Here is a 9,537-nt window from a genome sequence, read left to right as displayed (position 1 = left end):
AGGATGGATTCCCAATAGAATTCTATAAAACATTTAAAGATTTATTAATTCCTCCCCTCCTGGAAGTAATCAACCAGATTGATAAAACACAAAGCTTACCAGATTCATGCAAAACAGCAATAATTACAGTAATACCAAAGACAGGGAAAGATCCACTCGCACTAGCGTCATATAGACCAAAATCTTTACTTAACACAGATTATAATAGAATAGCTAAACTATGTACCAAAAATAGTAAATCTAGACCAAACTGGATTTATTAGAAAAAGACGAACAACAGACAATATCTGTAAATTTATTAACTTAATTCATGCAGTAGAAGGAAATAAAGCTCCAACAATAGCAGTGGCTTTAGACGCAGAGAAGGCCTTTGACAGAGTAGAATGGAATTATTTATTTAAAGTACTACAAAAATTCAGTTTACCAGAGAAATATATTAATTGGATTAAAGCATTATATAAGGGACCATTGGCAAAAGTGACAGTAAATGGATATATATCAAAACAATTTAATTAAGCAGATCAACAAGGCAGGGATGCCCACTATCGCCCTTATTGTTCGCGTTAGCCATAGAACCACTAGCAGAACTGATAAGAACAGAAAATAAAATAAAAGGGATAAAAATAAAAGACAAGGAACATAAAATCAGTTTATTTGCAGATGACGTTATAGTATACTTAACAGAACCAGAAATATCAATAAAAGAATTACATACGAAATTGAAGGAATATGGAGAAGTGTCGGGATACAAGATTAACGCAAATAAAAGTGAAGCAATGCCAATGAATAATGCGGATTTCTCAAAATTTAAGAAAGAATCACCATTCAGATGGCAAATGCAAGCAATACGATATTGAGGTACACAAATAAATAAAAATCTCGGCCATCTATATAAACTCAATCATTATCCACTCATGAAAAAATTACAGGATGACTTAGAGCATTGGAAAGACTTACCACTAACACTAATAGGAAGGATAAACTGTATTAAAATGAACATTTTCCCAAGGACACTATACCTATTTCAGGCATTGCCAATACACTTGACCGAGAAATTCTTCAAGGAGTTAAAGAAAATAATAAGGAAATTTTTATGGAAAGGGGGGAAACCGAGGATAGCACTAGATAAATTAACAGAATGGTATAAACAAGGAGGCTTACAACTGCCAAACTTTAAAAATTATTATAGAGCCGCACAATTAAGATACCTATCAGATTTTTATCAAACAAGGGAAAAGCCAGATTGGACTAGATTAGAACTAGATAAAATAGGGGATATAATATACCCGAACATATATTATATAAATGGGATGAAAAATTGGTACAACGTAGGAATTCTCCAGTATTACATCATCTGCTCAATATTTGGAAGAAGATTCATGTAGAAAGGAATAAAACAAATTACCAACTACCAAAACTAATACTGATGCAAAATCAGCTAATCCCTTTTACAATAGATAACCTTTCCTTTAGAGAATGGGAGAAAAAAGGGATCAAAAGAATAGAAAATTGATTTTCAGGAAATAAATGATTATCCTTTGAACAAATGAAGGATAAATATAATATAACTCACGATACAGTGTTGGCATACTACCAACTGAAATCCTACTTGGAGGACAAATTGGGAGGCAGTCTGAGGTTACCAGAGGGGAGTAATTTTGAATATGTGATTACAGACACAATGATAATCAAAAAATTTATAACAAACATGTATATTAAACTACAAGAAAAGGAGAACGAGGAAACAAATAGTAAAACTAAACAAAAATGAGAACAAGATCTAAACATAAAGATAAAGAATGAAACATGGGAGAAGTTATGCTCAGGAACTATGAGAAATACAATAAATACGAGGTTACGTATGATACAATATAACTGGATACACAGGCTATATATTACACCTCAAAAGTTAAATAAATGGGACCCATCAGTATCTGACAGATGTTTTCACTGTAAAAAGGAAATGGGAACAACAATTCATGCAATCTGGACATGTGAGAAAGTGAAAAAATTTTGGGAAGATCTAAACCAGATATTAAATAAAATCACAAAAAGTAAAATACCAAAAACCCAGAGATCTTCCTCCTAAGTAACATAAAAAACAAAGAATTTGGACTTGATTTGGATGGTGCACAAAAAAGATTTGTTAGGATAGCCCTAGCTGTATAAAAAAATGTATTATGTCAGCCTGGAAATTAGAAGATAACTTGAAAATACAACAATGGTATATAGAAATGAATAAATGTATTCCATTAGAAAAAATAACATATAATTTAAGAAATAATATTACAATATTTGAACAAATATGGGAGCCATACATGAAACACAATAGAGAAAATCTACCGGGGACATCTACCACCTAAAATGACAGAAGGAGAAGGGAATGAAAAGAATTGACTCAGTGGAAATTCTTGTTTGTTTTTATTGAGTGACAACATTGTTTGACGGGTTTAATGTATCTTAGATTCTGAACTTTAAATGAATGGGAGGGGAGGTAGGGAGGGGAGGTAGGGAGGGTGGGATGGGAAGAGGGAGGGGGGGGAGAAAACGACACTGTATTTATTTGAAAAGGAAAATGTATGTATCTTGATCGATGTGGTTTATAGTGTAAAAAATAAAAAAATTAAAAATAAATGTGCCTGCCACATTGACCATCGCCAATGGGCTGATATCGCCTCAAACCGTGCATCTTGGCGCCTCACAGTTCAGCGGGCAGCAACCTCCTTTGAAGAAGACCACAGAGCCCACCTCACTGTCAAAAGACAAAGGAGGAAAAACCCAACACCCAACCCCAACCAACCAACCAATTTTCCCCTGCAACCGCTGCAACCGTGTCTGCCTGTCCCGCATCGGATTTGTCAGCCACAAACGAGCCTGCAGCTGACGTGGACATTTATCCCCTCCATAAATCTTTGTCCGCGAAGCCAAGCCAAAGAATGTATGATTACATCTACTCAGAGTTTAATATAAATTTAGAATATAAAAGTACAATATGAATGCAACACATCATAATATACCTACTTCAGGTATATGTATAATCAGAGCACAATAAACCTGAAAGTGAACTTCACATGCTTCCAAAAACATTGATTCCTTTTCTGACTGATCTCTCCTAAATGAACATATTTATATAGAGAAAAACACCACAAATCTCTGGTACGCAATTCAACACTCATCCACGCCGCACCCCTTTACCCTCCACTCGCGCGCGCACACATACCCACTCCAAACACGCATCCACAACCCCTCCATCCGCGTACACACCTCCCTCCACACACACCCCTTCCCATACACCCCCCCATCACACACATCCTCCAGGCACACAGACCCCACCCCCCTCCCCCACACCGTCGCCCTGGGAACAGCGTCAGGCCCAACGTAAGGCATCGCAATGACCAAGCAAAGCGAGCGTGTGTGGGGGAGGGGGGGGGGGGTAGGGAGAGCGGGGGCTGATGAAACCTGGTTGGTGCTTCATCATGAAGCTTCCACTTAATCCTCGTTGTGCAAAATGCCGAATGTTGAACTGAGCAACGAACAGACGGCAACAGGTTGAAACGGCTTCCAGCGACATGGGCAACAGCGGCCAAGGCCGTTGCCGTGGAGAAACCGATGGGCGGGACAATACGCCGACGGGTGATTGGCGTCCAATGAACGCGGAGAATCTAAAGGGCGGGCCCGCCTTCCCGGCTAATTGGCGTTCATGCGAACCAATCGCGAACGGAGACGCGCGATTCGCTCACCCTTTCGTAAAATGAAGTGGTGCTTGGGGATAGATGGTGAGTAAAAGGGTGAACGAGAGGGCAAGGACTTGGGCTGTGAGGAGCGTGTGGGAGGATGTCTGGAACGTGTCCAAGAAGTTAGAAACTGCGAGGTGGTGAAAAAGTGAAATTGTGGTAAAGGTGTTTTTGTGGCTTGAGGAGATACGTGAAAAATAGGAAGAGGAAGTGGCGCCGGTGGGGACAGAGCGGCTTCACACGTCTGGGTGCTGTCGGACTCTAGCTTAACCCTACCCTCAATTTGGTCTATGTGTCTGTCGTCTGAGTCCAGCATACTCGTTGAATGAAGTGATAGGAGGAGGTATTCGGTTTCACAATCAGTTTATTACACAGCACAAGAATAAAGCTTAACAGAGCTCTGGTTCAGTCGTTAGTTCATAGGTCACCTTCTGGTGAGCTATTCCCCAAGACTGACTCCTACTGTCCAGTCTCTTCTGTTTATATAGATCAACATTGTTACACCGAACAAGAGTCAGCTTTCTTTGATAGGCTCCTTGCCTAAGATTTATCTCAAGCAATTTCCTGCTCTGCAATTATCTTTGGTGTAGACCTCCCATCTTAATCTCCCAGGCCAGAACATTCTGTTGTTTTAATCAACACCTTCCGTGTACCCTTATGACTCCTCATTCCTACACAAGTGGTTTATTTATTTTGTTTTACACTGACATTCTCGGTCATGGTACTCTTATCATTTTTCCTTGAATTACACATCTTCCTGTCACTGGCCTGTTTCATAATAAATCATTCATCACTATGGTTCCTCCAACCTCATCCTGTCTAACTTCTCCAATCTGATATCCTGATACTCCCATGTATGACTTTGATGTTTTCTCTCTGGACTTGTGCTTTGAAGTTAGCAGTTTAGTGTAACCTTGGGGATGAAAATATTTTCTCTCTTTGTATTTGGAGTCAGCAAATTCTAGTGCTCCACTCCATTCAGTCGCTACTCTGTACAGCGACCAGAGTAGACCAGCTTTTCCTCCATTTTGAATGGTGATTGACGTCGGGAACTGGGCTCATCATACCAGGTCCGGTCTTCCTAAGAAAGCACATGAGGTGAAGCAAAACTGACTCCACGGCAATCCAACGTTAGCCTATGTGGAGTACCTAGATGGCAGGGAAGACAGAGAATCCATTCCCTCTGGTGACCCATGGGTTCCAGAACCCTTTCTCTCCAATCAGGGCCTCAGGAGATTTGGTTCAGAAGGAAGAGTCATACCCCTCCATCATAGAACAGGAGACCTTACCACCCACCATTCCTTCCCTACGAGGGGACCAGGAGACCCAAGGAGCCCAAGGCCCACTGGTGATGAGGCGCTTCTCCAGGTTTTTGTTTGTGCTGAGTCTGTGTTCTCTGTCTTCATCGACAGGCCCTAATTCTGTAGGAAGGGGAGAATGCTGTGAACTGAGATTCACTATGATGGGTTGTGCAGATGGCTGGCTGCTCCACCCCCATCTACACATATATAACCTAGGTTTCCTGCCTAGACCCAGAACCCTACTGAGACCTTTTGTTATGCTAATAAAAGCATGTGTTCTCCCTCCAGTTGTGAGAGCTTTTATTTGATGACCCAAAGAACACTTTCTAATAATTTACCAACTACTGACATTGGACTCAGCGGCCTATGATTTCCAAGGTTACTTTTAAACAATGGAACAATGTGAGCTACTCTCTGATCCTTGGGCACCACACCTTTAGCTAAATATTTCTGTCAGAACCTCTGAATTCTACACTAGCCTCCTTCAAGGCCCAAGGGAATATCTTGTCAGGCACTGGGTATTTATCCACCCTTATTTGCTTTAAGACAGCAAGCACCACCTCCTTTAATCTGTATAGGTTCCATGTCCTCACTGCTTGTTTTCCTTACTTCCCACGACTCTGTCCATTTCCTGAGTGAATACTGAGGAAAAAATCCATTTAAGATCTCCCCCATCTATTTTGGCTCCATACAAAGCCGATCACTCTGATCTCAAGGGGACCAATTTTGTCTTAATCTACCTGTAGAAACCTTTAGGATTTTTCTTCATGGACTGCCAAAGCAACCTCGTGTCTTTTAGCCTTCCTGATTTTTATACCTCTCATCTTCCAAACTAGATAACCAATATCCCTTGAAAACCAAGGCTCTCTATGTCTTCTACGCTTGTCTTTGATCCTGACAGGAACGTACAGACTCTGTATTCTCAAAATTTCACCTTTGAAGGTTCTCCACTTACCTCACACAGCCTTGCCAGAAAACAATCCAGGCATTCTAGATCCTTTCTCATTTCTTCAAAATTGGTCTTTCTCCAATTTAGAATCTCAACCTGAAGCTGATGGACTTTGACATTTACATCATTCTTATTTTTATTTATATAAATGGACTTTCCATTGTGCGTATTATAAGTGTATATTATACATTCATTACATTTATTTTACAATAAATGAACAGATTCAGCATTATTGTCACCTGATTGTATGACAATATTGACTTGTGGTCTTATTTAAATATTGGTCACATATATTTACATGCATTGTTTATATTGTACATTATATGTGTATGTCATACATTTGTTTTGTACATTCGTTTTATGTTATATTTTACATTTATATTGTATATTTATTATATTATACATCTATAATATTGCAAATAAATATTTTTCTGAATTTTGTATGAAAAGGAAAACAGGATATAGGAGAAAGGTAGGCCATTTGGCCTCTTAAGTCTGCTGTCCCACTCCATCTATTCTCCCACTCATCCTCACCCGCTACCTTCTCCCCATACCTTTTGATGCTTTGACTATTCAGGTACTGCCTTAATGTCTTCCACACTGAAGACTGTTGCAAAATGCTCATTTAATTGGCCAATCTCCTTGTCTCCCATTACAATATCTCCAGCATTATTTTTATATTTGTCCTATATCTACTCTTGCCTCTATTTTTGCTCTTAACATTCTTGAAAATCATGTAGTAAGTTTTTAATATTATTTGCTAGCTTCCTTTCGAAGTTTATCTTTTCCTTCTTAATTGCCTTCTGTACACTTAAAATATTCGCAGATCTCACTCATCCCACTTTTTTTTTGCTTTTTATGCCCTTTCTTTTGCTTTTACTTTGGGTCTATTCTGCACCTTCCTTATTTCTTGCAGAAATTTCAACCATTGTAGCTCTGCTGTCTCCCTGCTAGTGTGCCTTTCCAATCTTGGCCTGTTGTCCCCTTTAATCGACAGGTATATTGACACATCTGATTTTAGTTTCTCCCTCTCAAACTGCAGGGCAAGTTCTATCCTATAATGATGAATGCCCCATAATGGTTCCTTTACCTTCATCTTCCTTATCAGCTATGTTTATTACAATCCAGAATTGAAATTTCTCTGGTCAGCACAGCCACAACCCTGATAGCACTTGATAAATTCTTTCTCTTGGAATTTTGCACCAATCTTGAGTTCCTAATTAACCAGCATATTGACATCCCTCATGAGTATTGTCACATTGACAATGTCTTCTCTCTCTTTCTCTGTAGATTGCATGCCATATCCTGACTGCTACTTGGATGTCTGTATTCAACTCCCATCAGAGACTTTTTGCCCTTACAGTTTCCTAATTCTAGCCACAGGGATTCTGTATCTTCTGGTCCAATATATTCTCTCTTCAAGTATTAAATTTCACTTTCAGCCAGGAAAACCACCCCAATCCCCTTTGCCTGTCTTCCTATCTTTCCATTGCACTGTGAATCTACGGATATGTAGATCACAGCTGTGGTCTTTTTTCAGCCATGACTTAGTGATGGCCACAATGTCAAGTTGCAGCTTTGTTACTAGATCATCAACCTTATTACAAAATAACTCCAATTGTCCAAAATGGCCTATGTTGGATAAATGACTTTTTTGGAGAAATGGTCATTTTTTTAAAAACAGCCCAGTTGCAACATCAAATCACTTGTAACAGTGATTAAACAATAAGGGGAAGCTTTTTAAGCATTAAAATAATGTTTAATTCTCAGCAAAAAAATGCTGGCCACTGCTGATCATCGACACCCCCCCCCCCCCCCCCCCCCCATTTAGGCCTGTGTTGCTGCTGGCAGCCTGACATCCCTGGTCAGTTCGGCTCTGAAAATATTCTGGATAACTGAAGATTTTTGATTTGTTTCAGATATCCTCATTTTATCAAAATTTAAAAAATGTTTTGGATAATTGAGGATTTTGGAGAAACCAATTTCAAATAATTGGAGTTGCACTGTATTTAAATTGTGGAAATTTAAATACACAACTTTCATTCATCACCTTTTAAAATTTTGTTTGCAAAGTGCACCAAATTAAATCCTTTTAATCTTTCGCTTGTAGCTTTACCCTATTGACTGCTATTCCTTCCCCACGATCTCGTTGAAGAGTGTATCTACTTGTATATCTTTTGACCTGTTCCCATTCCCCTGCCAAACTAGTTTAAACCCTCCCCAATAGCTCTCGCAAAGCTACCCAAAAGGATATTAATTCCCCTCCCATTCAGGTGTAATCTGTTTTTTTTGCACAGGTCATGCCTTCTCCAGAAGTGATGACAAAAATCTACAAATCTGAACCCCTGCTCCTTGTACCATTCTACTCAGCCACACATTCTTTTGCCATAACTTCCTTTTCCTACCTTCAATGGTGCATGGTACAGGCAATAATCCAGAGATTATTACCCTTGTGGTACTGCATTTTAGCTTACTTCCTTGCTTAGGTTCATCTTGTACATGTACATTTTATTTGCATATTTGTGTTATGCATTGTATCTATTATATATTTTATATTGTACATTTGTTATGTTTTATATCTCTTTGTATGATGCATTGATTTTATATTGGACACGTATAATATTTTGCATAAATATTAGACGCTATATATTTACAGAGCCCTCCATAATGTTTGGGACAAAGATTTTTTTCCTTTACTTCCCCCTATGCTCCACAGTTGTAAATTCTTAATCGAACGATTCACATTTGATTAAAGTGCGCATTCCAGATTTTATTAAAGGATATTTGTGTGCGATTTGGTTTGACGATGTAGAAATTACAACACTTTTTCATCATAATCCCCTCTTTTCAGGACACCATATCATTTGGGGTATACAGTAGCAATGATATGTATATTAAAGTAGTCAAGTTTAGTACTCAATCGAATATCCCTTGCATTTAATGACTGCTTGTGATTTATAGACATCACAAAGTGTTGAGTATCTTCTCTGGTGATTCTCTGCCAGGGCTCTACTGCAGCTCCTACTTGTTTTGGGGGACTGTCCCATTAAGTTTTCTCTTCAACATATGAATGGGATGCTAAATTAGATTTCTATCAGTAACTGACTTGACCATTCAAGAATTTTCCAGTTTTTAGCTTTGAAAACTCCTCTGTTGCTTGAGCAGTATGTTTAGGATCATTTTCTTGCTGCAGGATGAAGTGCCATCCAAGGAGTTTGGAGGCATTTGCGTGAACTTGAGCAGATAAGATGTTTCTACATACCTCAGAATTCATTTTGCTACCATTCCTATTGCAGCTGGGCCATAACACCCCCACCAACTATGTTTCACAGATGAGGTGGTATGCTTTGGTTCTTGGAAAGTTCCTTTACATGTCCATGCTGTGCTCTTGCCATCACTCTGATGCATGTTAATCTTGGTCTCATCTGTCCACAAGACCTTTTTCCAGAATTCTGGAGCTCTTTTAAAACTGTAATCTGGCCATCCTGTTTCTGTGGCTAACTAGTGGTTTGCATCTTGCAGTGTAGCCTCTCTATTTCTGTACATGAAGTCT

At 39.1% G+C, this 9,537-nt stretch overlaps 1 protein-coding gene across 3 annotated transcripts in view; it reads left to right on the top strand.

Annotated features, from left to right (window-relative positions):
• Positions 1 to 3,429: 3,429 nt before the first annotated feature.
• The window catches only part of LOC138736395 (NACHT, LRR and PYD domains-containing protein 3-like), a 153,933-nt gene continuing 147,825 nt past the window's right edge, over positions 3,430 to 9,537 (top strand). For all 3 annotated transcript variants that reach the window (XR_011340256.1, XR_011340255.1, XM_069885867.1), the window contains exon 1: positions 3,430 to 3,776. The gene's annotated coding sequence lies outside the window, so the exon portion shown is untranslated. The remainder of the gene's footprint in view (positions 3,777 to 9,537) is intronic.

Source organism: Narcine bancroftii, chromosome 6, assembly GCF_036971445.1.
Source record: "Narcine bancroftii isolate sNarBan1 chromosome 6, sNarBan1.hap1, whole genome shotgun sequence".
Lineage (NCBI taxonomy): Eukaryota > Metazoa > Chordata > Chondrichthyes > Torpediniformes > Narcinidae > Narcine > Narcine bancroftii.
The sequence above is the reverse complement of the archived record's forward strand: the minus strand, read 5'-3'. Positions and strand labels throughout refer to the sequence as shown.